At 37.5% G+C, this 16,681-nt stretch overlaps 1 long non-coding RNA gene across 1 annotated transcript; it reads left to right on the forward strand.

Moving 5' to 3' along the window:
- Positions 1–5,413: 5,413 nt before the first annotated feature.
- On the forward strand, positions 5,414–6,328 carry LOC110103025. Its single transcript, XR_003701367.1, has 2 exons — positions 5,414–5,775; positions 5,860–6,328. It is a non-coding gene; the product is annotated as an uncharacterized LOC110103025 (long non-coding RNA).
- Positions 6,329–16,681: the final 10,353 nt, after the last annotated feature.

The raw sequence follows: 16,681 nt of genomic DNA on the forward strand, positions 1-16,681 counted from the left end.
ACTCTGATGCATTTGTTGTCATAACTCCATAACGAAATCCACCATCATAGGTAAGAGCCCACGATGTAACATCACGCTCTACCAACCACTGGTGAATATCAGCCTTTACTTTTATCACATCTTTTCATGCACCTATCAAATACCATTGGGTCATCAGTGTTCCCGGCCATTTACATCTTCTGGCATAGAAACTCAACGTCACCAACACCCATTCGACGTATTGCTTTTTTAAAATTTTCACACAGGTGAGGAAGACAGTGACGATGTGCAGCATGTGGAAAACTTTCATGACAACCTCGCACCAAACCAGCATGCCTATCAAAAATAATACATAAATCAGGTCGGGTGCTAACAATTGGAAGTAATATATGCAATTGGCTCAAAAACCACACCCATGAATCAACATTCTGATTCTACAATTGCGAAGGCTAGGGGGTACAATCCATTGTTAGCATCAATTCCCACAGCGGTTAGTAAAGTGCCTCGATATTTGCCTAACAGGAATGTGTCGTCAAGGCAAAGTACAGGGCGACAGTAGCTCCAACCTTTTATCGAAGGCCCAAAGGAGAAAAATAATATCTCAAATCTATGATTCTCAGACGTTTGTAACTTATAAACGGTTTCGTGCATTGAAAACACAACAGCGTCCATGAACAAATTAATGGTTCGGTACGACTCCTCCCAGCTACCAAATACTATTTTCACAGCTTTTCTTCTAGCATCCCAAGCTTTCATATATGAAACTTTTATGTTGAACTTTGCTTCAATTTGACCGATAATGTCTCGCGGCTTGAGATCCATATGCCTTCTGATACTGTGCAATATGAAGTAACTTATAAATTGTGAATTACATTGTCTATGTCATATAACCGAAATTTTGTGAACAATGAAAACTTTCTCAACCGATAATATTTTTTAAAATGCATTAAAAAATACATAAATGAAAAACTTACTCAGCATATTGTTGCACGAAACTTGGATTGGTCGGACTGCATTCTGTCACCCCGTCGAAAGTATATATCTCGTGCATGTGAGATGTTAGTTGATCAACAGCTATATTACATATAGTAATTTCTTTGACATCTACATAAAGTATAAGTATTTGTCCAACTGCATGCGATAACACCATCTGCCACACCTCATCATCCTCCACAACCGAAGCTATGAACTCATTCCTTATGGGTAGACGACAAATTAAGTTTACTGAGTACTTCGACGTATCATATTTTAGGGATTTCAGAATCCTAATCTTCAGTTGCTCTAAGTTCGTATTTGTAGACACTTGCAACGGCCGGTAACTACCCCCAACATATGTTGGTGAATATTTTTCATCTAAAGACAAGTGCCCACCATACATAAGAACAAAGGATGCTCCCCGTCCAGACATTGTTGCACTACTAAGTATCGTTTATGATTACCTACAATTACACAACACAATCTTACTACACTGAAATAATCAAAATCTCACATAAGCATTTAACTAAATATATTTAAATATATATCTTTTTTTTTTCACAAAAGGATAACTAAATAGATTTAAATTTCTATTTTAATCGGGAAAATTTTTACTGGCCCACGACTCTGTTTAAAATTGCGCAATAAGAGGCGCGCCTCTGCGCAATTTGACCCAAAACCGCCTCAAGGCTTACGCAATTCCTCTCCTGACAGAGGCGTACGCCTCACTTGGACTGAGGCGCGCCTCAGAGGCGCAATTGCCGAAGCATAGATATTTTTGTTCATATTATGAACAAAACTCTTAAAGGAAAGAAATTTAACACAAAAAACATACAAAAAAAATGTTAAAACACCCTTACCTCGCGGATAAGCCAAGGTTCGCCGAATATCGCCGAAGCACTTCAACGCCGAAACATAGTTTTTAGGGTAGAAAGGGGTCTCCGCGGGGTTTAAAAGAAAAGAGGTAAGTCGCCCGTTTAACGGGCGACTTATCTTAAATAGGTAAGTCGCCCGTTAAACGAGCGACTTTGGCGAGTTTTAAATTTTTTTTTTCATTGGTTAAATGCTTAATTATAATTTAAATGATACTTAGTTTAAAAAATTGCCCTTAGATTAATTGGCTGTTTTACGATCTTAACTCTTATGCATGTGATTTAGCCTAAGCTTGTCTTACCGTTCTTTGTGTTTTATTTTGTCGTTTAAAATCTATATAAAGATATAATTATTGTGACTCTCTAAATACTAAGCGTGCAAATTCTTTAATCAAATCATCCTTGCATGTATGTTCTACATCATCTTGGTATCAGAATATGGCTAACATGCGTTACATGTGCTAGAAGTCATCCTAGGAGCTTACCTAAACATTCCTATATATTGTTGCATGCATATTATCATTTAACTTTTTAAATTACTGTTATGCTTGTTGTCCACATCATTCCTGCACTCATCTAGTGAATGTTATGCTAGTTTCTTTGTGTCTAAGTGTTGTCCCTTACACCTATTCTTCATTAGGTTCACTTAGCACTTTCCATGACCCGATAGGACTTCAAATGAAGTTAGATGACCTCGTTAGTCTAGTGGGCTCTATAACTAAAACCATGAAGGAGAAGCATGTGGACTCTTCCCACTCTAGGAATGTGCCCCATTCGATCAATCATGTTAGCCGAAAGATGCCCCACTCTGCTTATCAATCTAGACCTAAGCCTAAGCCACAACAACCTCACTTAGAATCTCATTATCTTCTACCCACCTTTAATGGTTCATCGGAACACTTACTACTTTAGTGAATGGTTTAGATAATTAGAGGACTATTTTGAATCATGTGATATTTCTAAGTCCTACTAGGTTAGCATTGATAAGTCTCGACTGAACTGTAGCGCTCGTCAATTTTGGATAAGAATGGAAGATCATAAAGAGTTTCTTGGTGAATACCCTTCTTCTGATTGGAAAGACATGAGGCGAGAACTTAAATAAAAAAATCTCTCATCTATTTGTGACCAACCACCCGATTTTAAGATTAGGTCACCCCTGTTCATCAAACTTTTGGGCACTGCAGTCTCAAGAACCCTACACGTGAAAGTCAATCCTACTCACCTTTTACATTCCAATCTGATATCATGACTCCTAGTCCTCACCACACGATAATTACTCATTTCCCTACAACTGTGGTTACCTCTAAACCTATCCGACATACCACTCCCACTCACGTATCTAATCAGGGAATGACCCCAACACCTAGTGTCCTTCATCTGGAACATCACCCTATCTCTTTTGTTGGGTCAAATCGTGGACATTACTGTGGTCGAGACCACCCATCCCTTAGTAATATCAGGGTTACTGCCCCACCCTATAGGTCCTCACCTCGCCTTGGGCCGACTCCTAGCCACCCCAGTCAACCTTGTTTGAACACGCGTCCTATCTGCGTGGTGGATCCCGATTTACCTCCCCTCGCAGATGACTTTACCGCCTTTCAGTGTAAGGTAGATTCTGAGGCTACCCAACCTTTGGCTTTCTCAGTCCTTGACCCTACAAGTATAATTTTAACCAAAAATTCATTGCAAAGAAAAACTCTCCTGAACCTAAAATTGAATGCATCCATTTTATAGATACTAATGATATCCCTGATAACGAGGATTTCTTTGAGGATGAAATTGAAGAGATTGAATTAGACTCCCTGCATAACTTAAACCTTGAGTTATGATATTTAGAACCTTTAAACGTTGATACCTTAGCCCATATTGATCCTAATCTCATCAAGGATATCCCTTTAGATAAGGTCTGCTTGGATGATATTAAGTTGATCTCGAAAGAAACTGATCTGACCTTGAGCGCTTTGAAATTAAATTCAGAAGATTCTGATTTACTTAAATCTCCTACTGTGTTTACTCCAAATAATTCTGAGTTAATTTTGAATAGTTCTGATGGTGATGTCGATAATTTCGAGTTGGAAATGATTCAACTGAATTTACTACCCAATTCAGATCCCGATCTAGTTGACCCTGAATCCATTGATCTTAGGGTTATAACAAAACCTGAACCTATTGAGATTATTAATATGAATTGGAGGACAGTAATTTGAATCTGAATGAATCTGAGCCTAATTGGAAAAATGAGCCTCGTGTTTTATTGGTATCTATTTTAGGAGTTGCTCCTTTAGATGTATATTTGAAAGAGTGTCTTTCTTGATTGGACTTATCTTACCATTCCTCATACCGACTTTAATGTTAGAGAGAGTATTAATCCATACTGTTATGTCATCTCTCTAACTATTGTGCTCACATCTATTATGGACACTCTACCCCATCTTTTGAGTCCAATACCTGCTGGTGACTCTTTGGGCTATTCCATTATTGTTGTGAGTTAGGACCTATCGTCTTATCATGTTCCTGATGCCTCCATTATGCCATCTATATTCTTGTCATTCTCTGTTAAGGACCATCTCTCCCCTAGTTGGATAAATTTGCAAGATTACCCTGTCCCCTAGGAGACTTTCTATGACCCTAGCTGAAGCTCCCTATGGAGGTGCCCTTTTAGCTAAGGATGTCTTTATTGCTCCTCCTACACCAGTTCCCTTAAATTTGAAAATTTTTTGTCCTCTCATTTTATGATTGATCTATCTTTATTCCTATTTATGTGTGCTTGTGAGTCAGTATGTTTGTGTGTGTTTTTTGTATTATATTTTCTTCCAAAAAAATTTTTTTTGCCTCTATTTTAAACTTTGAGTGAGCCCACAATTCATGCCAATTCATGCACACCAAACCTCTTGCATCACATTACTCCAATTTTATTTATCTTGTTGAGTCTTGAATTTTGGACACATGAATTCGCATAAAACATGTCGCATTTGCATCACATCTGTATGAATTACATAAGAGAATGACATGCCTAATTGAACAGAACAATAATAATTATAAACTTCATGCTGAATCTAAACGACGATTTAAAACTTTTGAGGTTGGTGATTCATGCTAAATCTAAATTATATATAGACATGAGAGGAATGCACTTCATGAAAACTCAAACTACTGGGATGTTATTTATGCTATTCTAGAATATATGTGGAGCAAAAGTAATACCCCTTTATATTGCTTGGCTCACTTACTAAATCCTAGATAAATTTCAACATTTTTTATTATTAATTCACAATTTGTTGTTTAGGCTTATGTTAAGAAAGGTAGACGTAGACCTAAAAAGACTTGGTTAGAAAAAAAAAATTAGAAATGACATTTCTTTATTAGATTTAAGTGAAAATTCGACTCTTGACAGGACACAATAAAGAGAAAGGATTCATGTAGTTGACCCCACATAGTGGAATAAAGGCTTGATATTGTTGTTGTTATTGTTGTGCATCAATTGTTTCTCACTGTTGGCCTCAAGTAAAAATCTATAACTTAGGCATGTTATTAGTTGCTTTTCAGGTTTACTTGATAACTGAAACACAGACTTGACAGTTCCTGATTCACATAACGGCTCTTTTGGTTTCTTGTAGATAAAGACATGTTTTAACAATTAAAATTTTGTCATCACTTATTTTAGGTATGAAGTTGGATTCTCACTTTTGAATGATTTTAAAGGTGGTTATGACTTTAAAATCTTTATCATTATTCATCTACATCCAATTAAATACTGAAATCTAATGAAATTTTTAATTTTCAGCCCTTATTTTCTAACTTTAAGAAGCCAAATGAGGAGCACTAATTCTCTTCGCATCTTTCTCTTCACATGCTCTAATTGTAGGACCCCGTCACTGGGAGTGCACATTGTCTATTAGCTCCCTATTGGAGCAAGAAACTGGGAAAGCAAAATCTTATGGCTTATCAGGTACTTTTATTAGCATGCTTTGCATCATTCTTCCATATCAAAATAGGTTAAAATATAAATAATACATTTAATGTACTGATATAGGCTTCTCCACGTGGTGGGATACTGAAACTTCAACTGGATGAGCAGAACCAGCGAGTTCTCATTAGTGGTGAAGCAGTAACTGTCATGACTGGAACTCTTTTTGCATAGCTATTTTTTCCAGTTTTTGATGTTTAAACTTTACTGAGGTAAATCTATGAATCTGTCTGCGTACAGAAATGCTATAATATTTATTTTTTGTGGTGTTCCCTTTGCAGCTGTTTGTTTGGGATAGTTTTCTTACTATTTTTTAAAACAGTTTTTTAGTATAAAAATTTTTTAAATTAGAATTTTTTATATTAAAAAATTATTTTAAAAAAATTAAAAAATTTATCCAAGCGAAGCCCAGATAAAAATAATACATTTGGTTGTGAGGCTTGGTATGTGTACAAGTATAGTGAGCACTGGATAAATTGGAAGGGATCTCTGCTTTATTGTGGCTATGTTTGGTATACTTGTTGGAATTTCTTTTTGAAGGGTGATCATTGTAGAGTAATTCACTTGAAGCTTGGGACTTAAACGAATATGTTGTATTTATTTGTTCGCCTAGGCTTGTTGTTGCAAATTTGTGCAAATCATTGTCTACAAGGCCTAATACTTGGTTGGGAGTCCGTTCAATGTGTGCATAATGACCTCTTCGGGAACAATGGAGCTTCCACCCGCTGCTATTGCTTCTACCTTAGATTTTACGGTAAGCAAGTATTGTGTCATGGATTGGTCACCTTGGAAAGGTGATAGAGTTCATTCTTTAATTGAATTATACGCGATCTTGTAGAAGCTTGAAGTCGGTGAGCTAATGTAGACCAAATATCCACACAATGTATGAGAGACAGAACATATGGTAGAATCGACGTGGAAATGATGGAAAGTAAAGCGGAAGCAATATTATGATCAAGAAGTAACCAAACTTCAGATGGCGACCCACGATCGGTATTGGAGGTGTCGGTCACTAGGACCGGGCACTTGAGTGAGCCATCAAGAAAGCCTTTGAAAGAATTGGCTGCAAAAATCTTTTCGATTTGGGATCGCCATAAGGGGTAGTTATCAGATGTCACGGGTTTAGAGAAAAGAGTCTTGATGTTATTCATCAAGAACTTGAGTTGAGGAGGAATGGGTATGGAAGTATACGGTAATAGAGCATCTATGGTAGAAGGTGAGGTGGAAGAGTCATCCATGATGAATAAAAAGAGAGAAGAGACGGGATGAACGAACTAAGACCAAGAAATCGGAAAGAAAAAAAAACGAACTTAGCTATGCTCTGATTCCATGTTGATAGCCACGCCAAACCAGAGAGACACAGGAAAGAGGAAACAGAAACGAAAATAGAGAATGAATATTTTCCAATGCCTAAACAGCTAATACACCATAGTATATATAGAGTACAATAAATAAATGAACGGTTCAGATAAAACTAAGTCAACGGTACAGATTGTTGCTTCGTTTCCTCTACTAATTTAGTGTTGTATGCTAACATACGGAGCCTAAGATTGTCAGATTTTGACATTGATTTTTTTTTTTAAAGGTTCTCATGCTAAAACTATAATTTCTCTTGTGAATTGCTTTTCTCTTCAAGTGTGGTGATTCTTTGCACAAAGTTAAGAAATTGAACTCTCTCTTTACCTCCACAAATTTGCTTGCATTAACAATGAAATGCAGTGTGTTTTCTCCAAACACCTTAACCACCAAAGCATTATGTAGTCTTCTAGTGTTCTCCAAAACCTTCTCCTCACAGAGCTTGAGTGTCATCCCATCATCCGACATAAAGTTGTTAAAATCCCAATCAAAATCAGTAATTCTTCTGTGTGTCTTCTTATGCCATACATTCAACAAACCATTCCCTGAAGATTCTTTCATAGTTGCTTCTCCAGTTCCATCCGCACCTGGAACAGCAGGATCTCTCTCCCCAGATACACACTGACGAATCATATTCATATCTCCATACTTTTCCTTCCCACCAACATCAGTATTTGTATTGAAAGAATTGTCTCCATTAGATTTGTTCATAACACCACCATCATTTACTCCGTTCCATATGGAATCAGAGACAACTCCCGACGTGAAATTCTGATAACTTTGAACTACCATCTTCTTCGAAATTTCTTCAGCATCATCACATTCTTCCCCTTCCCAATCACCGGAATTGGTTTAACATTTAAAAGACCACCTTCGTTAATGATCAAAGGTTTACCATAGTTAGCTGAAATACAAACCCCATTATTCGCAGATCTTGCCAGAACTCTTGTAGTCGCATCTCCAAAAATAGGAGGAGATTTATTACCCAATAGATGCTATTGAACAACTGCAATCTCAGACGAGTAGCGACGATCACCTTTAGGACAAATGCTGACATTGGGCCGGCGATCATCTGCCGTCATCGGAAACTGCCTTTCAAACCGCCAAATGAAATTTTGAAGCTTAACTCTCTCACTAAAACCCAGTAGCTTCTCTCTCTTCTTCAGATTAGATTAGATCTTCAAGAGTTTGAAAGGAGGATGGAACTATGATCGGAAACTGCCAAAAAGATGGGTCAAATCTTAGCCTTCTTTATAGAGATGATTTATGAGCTACAATCACTTCAATCATGAATGAGAAATCACAACTGATCTCTTATCTTTCTCCTACAGCTTTCAGCTTTCATACTATTTTGATCCCTAAAAATAGTTGGGGATCATTTTTATCCCTCAAAGAGTTAAGAGACTATTTTGGTCCTTTTCTCAATTCAGAATTAATGTGATCACAATTTTTTCTTTTGCAAAGTTAGAAGAGAAAAGGGTTGTTTGAGAAGATAATTTTGTTTTCAAGTCATTTATTAAAGTAACAATTTACAAGATTTTTTGGGCACTTTCCTTTCAAGGATAAAATATTTTCATATTTGTATTCATTCCATGCTCTTGGAATGCCCTTTCACGTGTAAGTTTGAAGTCATGTACTCTAGGGCTAACTTATTTTTTAACTATGCAGGATCTTTTTCATGTGGGTAGGGTGACACATTCCTAGCTACGTAAGTTATTAAGTTTTAAGTTTCGTTTGGGACGGCTTTTTTACTGCTTCTTAAAGCAGCTTTTTAGCATAAAAATTAAAAATTTTGTACTAGAAAGCTGCTTTAAGAAGCAGCAAGAAAGCCGTCCCAAACGAAGCCTTAGAGTAGCGACCAAAATAGTTTCCTAACTATTGAAGGAATATTCTCAGCCAACCAAGATTAATCTTTCTCTTGCTTAACTAGTTGAGTATACATCCATGAAATAGATTTCTTTTATTTTGATCTAATTCTTCTTTCTCAATTTTCTTGGCTTGAAATTAGACCGATTTCAAGCAGAAAGCTAAATGACTTAAAAAATTGAGTGTAGTCTTAGATGGTTTGATCACATAAAATGGCAGCCTTGCAATGACCCGGCTAGGAGAGTAGATGTATTATATTTGGCTTATGTTAAGAAAGATAGATGTAGACCTAAAAAGACTTGGTCAAAAAAAAAAATTAGAAATGACATTTCTTTATTAGATTTAAGTGAAAATTCGACTCTTGACAGGACACAATAAAGAGAAAGGATTCATGTAGTTGACCCCACATAGTGGAATAAAGGCTTGATATTGTTGTTGTTATTGTTGTGCATCAATTGTTTCTCACTGTTGGCCTCAAGTAAAAATCTATAACTTAGGCATGTTATTAGTTGCTTTTCAGGTTTACTTGATAACTGAAACACAGACTTGACAGTTCCGGATTCACATAACGGCTCTTTTCGTTTCTTGTAGATAAAGACATGTTTTAACAATTAAAATTTTGTCATCACTTATTTTAGGATTCTCTCTTTTGAATGATTTTAAAGGTGGTTATGACTTTAAAATCTTTATCATTATTCATTTACATCCAATTAAATAGTGAAATCTAATGAAATTTTAAATTTTCAGTCCTTATTTTCTAACTTTAAGAAGCCAAACGAGGAGCACTAATTCTCTTCGCATCTTCTCTTCACATGCTCTAATTGTAGGACCCCGTCACTGGGAGTGCGCATTGTCTATTAGCTCCCTATTGGAGCAAGAAACTGGGAAAGCAAAATCTTATGGCTTATCAGGTACTTTTATTAGCTTGATTTGCATCATTCTTCCTTATCAAAATAGGTTAAAATATAAATAATACATTTAATGTACTGATATAGGCTTCTCCACGTGGTGGGATACTGAAACTTCAACTGGATGAGCAGAACCAGCGAGTTCTCATTAGTGGTGAAGCAGTAACTGTCATGACTGGAACTCTTTTTGCATAGCTATTTTTTCCAGTTTTTGATGTTTAAACTTTACTGAGGTAAATCTATGAATATGTCTGCGTACATAAATGCTATAATATTTATTTTTTGTGGTGTTTCCTTTGCAGCTGTTTGTTTGGGATAGTTTTCTTACTATTTTTTAAAACAGTTTTTTAGTATAAAAAATTTTTAAATGAGAATTTTTTATATTAAAAAATTATTTTAAAAAGCAATAGAAATTTTATCCAGGCGAAGCCCAAATAAAAATAATACATTTGGTTGTGAGGCTTGGTATGTGTACAAGTATAGTCAGCACTGGATAAATTGTAAGGGGTCTCTGCTTTATTATGGCTATGTTTGGTGTGCTTGTTGGAATTTTTTTTAAAGGGTGATCATTGTAGAGTAAATCACTTGAAGCTTGGGACTTAAACGAATATGTAGAGTAAATACTTAACATTAAAAATTTTTAAATTACAAAATTATCACTCATATTGTAAATAAGATGAAAAAGTTAAGCCAACTTTACTTTTAATGGTTGATAAAAAAATTTGATGATATGCACATAAATTGATTAGTTTCATTGTTTAATATTTGAGTGGTAGTTTTGTTAATAATAAAGATTGAATTTGGTGGGATGATTTATAACAAGGAAACCCCATTGCCAATGAGGCAATATTTTGATATTTGCAAATTAATCTATTCATATTATACAATATTTAAAATCCAACCTAAATTAATCTCTAGAAATAGTTAATCGAATCAGGCTTAATTAGTTGTTAGGATTGTAATGTATGATACCAATCGTACTGGACGATCGATATATATATATGAATTTTTTTATCTTGGAGTTTGTTCCATATGGACCATGATTCCATTGAACTAATTTTAACTTACGACTATGAGATCTTATTTGACATCCAGTGAAAAATTTTAAACAGATCATACAGACTAACATTCATCATACAATATTAAAAGGGAGAATTGAACTAATTGTACTGTACGGTCTTCAAATAATACTATATGAACATAGACAACTAAATTAAAAATTATGATTTTCTTGGAGCCGCTTATTTAAATATCTCTACTTTCATTTAGAGAAGTCTTTGGTAGTGAAAGGGCTTGAGTTTTCTTTGATAAAGAGTATGAAAAGTGAGCTTTGGGCAAGGGGTAACAATTTTTAGCAGCCAATAAGAGAGAAATCATCAACCAACACCAGCAACAAACAAGCTAACCAAAAATTCAAAAACCAAAAGAACAAAAAAAAAAAAAAAAAAAAAAAAAAAAACAAAAAAAAAAACAACAAAAAGGAAAAAAACCACTCAAACCAAGAACAATTTGAGTCTTTCTACTTCTTATGAGAGGCTCACAGACGAAGCTCGTGGCGGGCGTGTGCGACTCTAGAGCATGGTTTCTTGATAGTGGATCATTGTGATACCAGCATTTAATGCCCGAGTAACCTTGTTTTGAACATATCTGACAAATAGTGTTGCAATTAAATTGATGATCACCTCAGTTGGGCGTGTTAGATGAACGAGCATTTCACTAATAGTTGGAGGATCATCCATGAGATGGCATAATCATTGTCTTGAAGGCTTGATACTTGGTTGGGAGTCCATTCAATGTGTGCATTATGACCTCTTCGGGATCAATGGAGCTTCCAGCCGCTGTTATTGCATCTACCTTAGATTTTATGGTAAGCAAGTATTGCGTCATGAATTGGTCACCTTTGGAAAGGTGATAGAGTTCATTCTTTAACTGAACTATACGCAATCTTGTAGAAGCTTGAAGTCGGTGAGCTAATGTAGCCCAAATATCCGCACAATGTGTGAGAGACAGAACATATGGTAGAATCGACATGGAAATGACGAAAAGTAAAGCGGAAGCAAGATTATGATCAAGAAGTAACCAAACATAGACGGCGACCCACAGACCGGGCACTTGGTCAAGCCATCAAGAAATCCTTTGAAACAATTGGCTGCGAAAATCTTTTTGATTTGGGATCGCCATAAGGGGTAGTTATTGTAGAACTCTAAGAGTTCTTGAACAGAGACTCTCGGTTCTTGAAAGCAAGCAGGAAGAAGGAAAGTAGAAAATGGTTTATTATTCACCGAGTATTACAGGAAGGATAGAAGCCTATATATAGGCGACCTAGCAGAGATGAGATAAATACAGTCTTTAGAAAATACAATGCTAATTCATTAACTATATTCTAATTAATTACATTTTGGTTTATTTCCTAATATTCCCCCGCAAACGAATGGGTTATGAATAACCGTTAGTTTGGTCCTAAGAGCTTGGAACCGTGGTGTAGATAGGGCCTTGGTGAACACGTCGGCAGTTTGATCAACTGTGTTGATAGGCAAAATCTGGATGGCATTGTGTTGAATATGATCCCGGATAAACTTTTGATCGATCTCGATATGTTTTGTCCTCGCATGGAATACAGGATTGTTGGCGAGAGCGATGGCGGACATATTATCACAAAAGATCTTGGTCGGTTTCGTTTGAGGTATCCCGAACTCATCTAGAATTTTGCGAAGCCATATAACATCAGCTGTAAGTGCGGCGAGTGCTCGATATTCTGATTCAGTGGATGAGCGCGCGACTGTATGCTGCTTCTTTACCGTCCAAGAAATCAGGTTGTCACCTAAAAATGAGCAGAATCCGGAGGTAGATTTGCGTGTTGTCGGATCCCTGGCCCAATCAGCATCTGAAAAAGAAATGAATTGGAGATTAGATCATGAGATAGGTAGACCAAAATCTAGCGTACCTTTGATGTAATGAAAGAGTCGTTTGAGGAGAAAGATGTGTTACGGCAACGGATTTTGCATGTGTTGTGATAAGGTGTTGACGTTGTAGGCGATATCGGGGCGATTAATTGTTAAATACTGTAACGATCCCGTGATCTTCCTGTAAATCGTTGGATCTGACAGTAACGAATCGTGCTGAAATTATGTAGGAAGCTTTGTGCAAGATGGGTTAGCTATAGGATTGCACTGCTGTAGTTGAGCTTGTTGAAGGTTGGACGCCACGCGTAGGAGTGCTGGGACAGAAAAAACTGTTGAGCGTTTTGGGTTATTTGGATACCTAGAAAATTGTTCACCTCGCCAAGGTGTTTGAGAGTGAATTTAGAGCCTAATGTTGTCATGAACTCATGGATCAAGGATTGGTTAGAACCAGTAATTAAAATATCGTCGACGTAAATGAGTAAAAATATTTGAGAAGTAGTATTTTTAAAAATAAACAACGAAGGATCAGATTTGCTATTGATAAAACCAAGAATAAGTTGTTCTGTGAAAGTGTTGTACCATTGACGCGGAGCTTGCTTGAGGCCGTATAGAGTTTTATGTAAACGACAGACATAATTGGGATGCATTGGATCTTCAAAGCCACGAGGTTGTTTCATGTGTACGGTTTCTTGAAGATGGCTGTGCAAAAATGCATTTGCAACGTCGAGTTGCTGAACCGACCAATCGTGCTGAATAGCAATAGCAAGTAATATACGAATAGTAGGTAGTTTTGCGACAGGACTGAATGTTTCAGTATAATCGGTGCCAAATTCCTGATTGTTGCCTAAAGTAACCAGCTGAGCTTTGTATTTGGCAATTGATCCGTCTGCGTGCAGCTTGGTACGATAAGTCCATTTACAGCCCAGCACACCCGAGTATGGGGGAGGAACAAGCGTCCAGGTACCCTGTTTTTGCAAGGCAAGAAATTCTTCTGACATTGCTTTGCGCCATTCGATCTTTTTTACTCCGTGTAACATGAGGGATCGGGAGGCAGTGCTGGATGCTGAGTGTGATGGAAAAGATTAAGCCGAACTGTTGGTTTTATGGATCCTGTTTTGCTGCGGGTTACCATGGAGTGCTGAGGCGGATGTGGAACGGGCGTGGGAACACGATTGTAGCTGAGGATAGGTGGATTGCTTGGGCTAGCTTCGACGGGAGACATATCAGAAGTAATTCGTGTTTGAGGTGAAACATGATGTAGGACCGGTTTGGTTTGATGTAGTTGTTGAGTCACAGAGTGAGGAATGAGCAATGCATGCGGAGTTGTGTTGGTAAGCTGAGGTGAAGGGAGAGCGGAACCTGAGAAAGTGAAGAATTGTTCGTCAAATGTTAAATGACGAGAAATAGTAACCTTGTTTGTGGTAATTTCCAAACACTTGTAGCCTTTATATTTGTCCGAATACCCAAGAAACACACATGTTTTGGTTTTGGGTTGAAATTTATGCCGATCATGATGAGGTAGTAAAGGAAAACAAGCGCAACCAAAAGTGCGTAAATGAGTGTATTGCGGTTTGGTTTTGTAAAATAATTCAAAAGGTGAAACATTCGCAGTGTTGGAAGAAGGCAACCTGAAACACAGACTGTAGCAGTGTGCAGCAACGATCTTGATATTTCGATTATATGCCTGTTCTTTCTTTCTGCAACCCCGTTTTGTTCGGGTGTATAGGGACAGGAAATTTGATGGCTAATGCCATTCGTTTTAAGAAAATTGGTAAAAGAGTGATTGAGATATTCTCCGCCGCCATCTGTGCGGATGCATTTTATTTGTTTGGAGGTGAGTTTCTCAATTTGATTCTTGAAATCAATAAAAGTAGAAGTAACATCAGACTTAAAACGTAATGGAAAGAGCCAAGTAAATCTAGTAAAATCATCCACAAAAATTACGTAGTAAAGAAAACCGTTAGAAGAGCAACCGGGGCCGGACCCCAAACATCCGAATGTATCAAATCTAAAACAGATTTCGTTTGATGAGAAGATCTTTCAAACGGAATCTTGTGAGTTTTGGACGTGTTACAAGAATGACATACAAGACTAGTATTATTAATATGTAAAGAAGGATTAGAAAGAGAATTAGCATGTAAAATTTTCTGATTTGGGTGTCCCAGTCGATTATGCCAGGAGAACAGAGGATGCGACGTAGCAGCGTGAGCTTGAGGACGAATCTTGCGATCAGTTTTGGGATTGATCGGATATAGACCGTGAGTACACGGGCCTTGAAGCAACGTCTCCTGTGTCTACAAATCTTTCAAAATGAATCCATTAGGATTGAAAGTGATAGAAAGATTATTGTCTTTTGTAAGTTGCGAAATGGAAAGTAAATTGTAATGAAGAGTCGGGGTGTGAAAAATGTTAGACAGAACCAACTTACGAGTAGGTGTTGGTAGAACACCTGAGATGGAATTGGCTATACCAACTGAGCTGCCGTCGCCTATAGTCACGCTGTCGGACCCTTGGTAGGATTGAGAGATTGTTAAGTTCTCTAAAGAATTGGTGAGGTGAGATGATGCGCCCGAATCAAGATACCATTCGTCGGTTGGTCTTGAATTTCCAGTGATTAACGTAGTAGGAGTCTGGTTCTGCGCCGAAGGAACATACTGCAAGTTAAGACGGCGCCAGCAAGAAGATGCCGAATGACCCCGTTTGTGACAGATTTGGCAGATGGTAGGAGGATTTGACGTCGATCTGGACGAATTTGCAGAAGAACGTCCCCGAGAGCGGCGTCCACGGCCGCAGTTTGAGAAGAGCGCCGTGTTAGGATCAACAGAAATGGTTCGAGCTGCATCCGAAGCAAGATTGATTTCTTCGCTAAGAAGAAGAGCGTACAAGTTGTCGAGACTAATGGGAGAGAGCATAGTGCGAAAATATGAAGCACTATGTCTTCAGTGTCGAGAGTGGATCCGGCAGTAGCGATTTGGTCTACAAGGGATTTGATGTCAGACAGGTACTGAGTAATGGTAGAGTTTTTAAGAGAGATGTGATGCAAGGAATTCTTTAATTGAATAACCTTGGACCGATTTGTTGATTGAAACCTTGTTTCAAGCGTTTGCTAGATCTGAAATGTAGAGTCAAGGTGGGTGATGTAAGGCAAGATGGGAGATGAAATAGTGGAGCAGATGGCAGTGGCTAAATTTTGGTCGGTGAGTAACCAGTTAGAATACTCAGGATTAGACGAGGTAGAGTCGTCTGCGTTATCAAGAAGAGGGGGTATAGGCGAGGAAGGAGAATGAAGATACGATTCAAACCCATTTGCCCGGAGGACCTTGGAGATTTGTGATCTCCAGATGGGATAGTTTTCGAGTTGAAGTTGAATCTGCACGATTGTTTTGAGGTTGGAGACGACAAACTTCAAGATGGAAGAGATAGCCGGAGGATCGCGCTGAGTGGAGGCGCCGGAGACTTCAGGAGGAGAAGCCGATGATGTAGTCATGGATGCCCTGAAGGAACGAGCTGACTGATACCATGTAGAACTCTAAGAGTTCTTGAACAGAGACTCTCGGTTCTTGAAAGCAAGCAGGAAGAAGGAAAGTAGAAAATGGTTTATTATTCACCGAGTATTACAGGAAGGATAGAAGCCTATATATAGGCGAACTAGCAGAGACGAGATAAATACAATCTTCAGAAAATACAATGCCAGTTCATTAACTATATTCTAATTAATTACATTTTGGTTTATTTCCTAATAGTTATCAGATGTTAAGGGTTTAGAGAAAAGAGTCTTGATGTTATTCATAAAGAACTTGAGTTGAGCAGGAATGGGTATGGAAGTATACGGTAATAGAGCATCTATGGTAGAAG

The sequence above is a fragment of the Dendrobium catenatum genome, unplaced genomic scaffold (genome assembly GCF_001605985.2).
Source record: "Dendrobium catenatum unplaced genomic scaffold, ASM160598v2 fragScaff_scaffold_756, whole genome shotgun sequence".
Classification (NCBI taxonomy): domain Eukaryota; kingdom Viridiplantae; phylum Streptophyta; class Magnoliopsida; order Asparagales; family Orchidaceae; genus Dendrobium; species Dendrobium catenatum.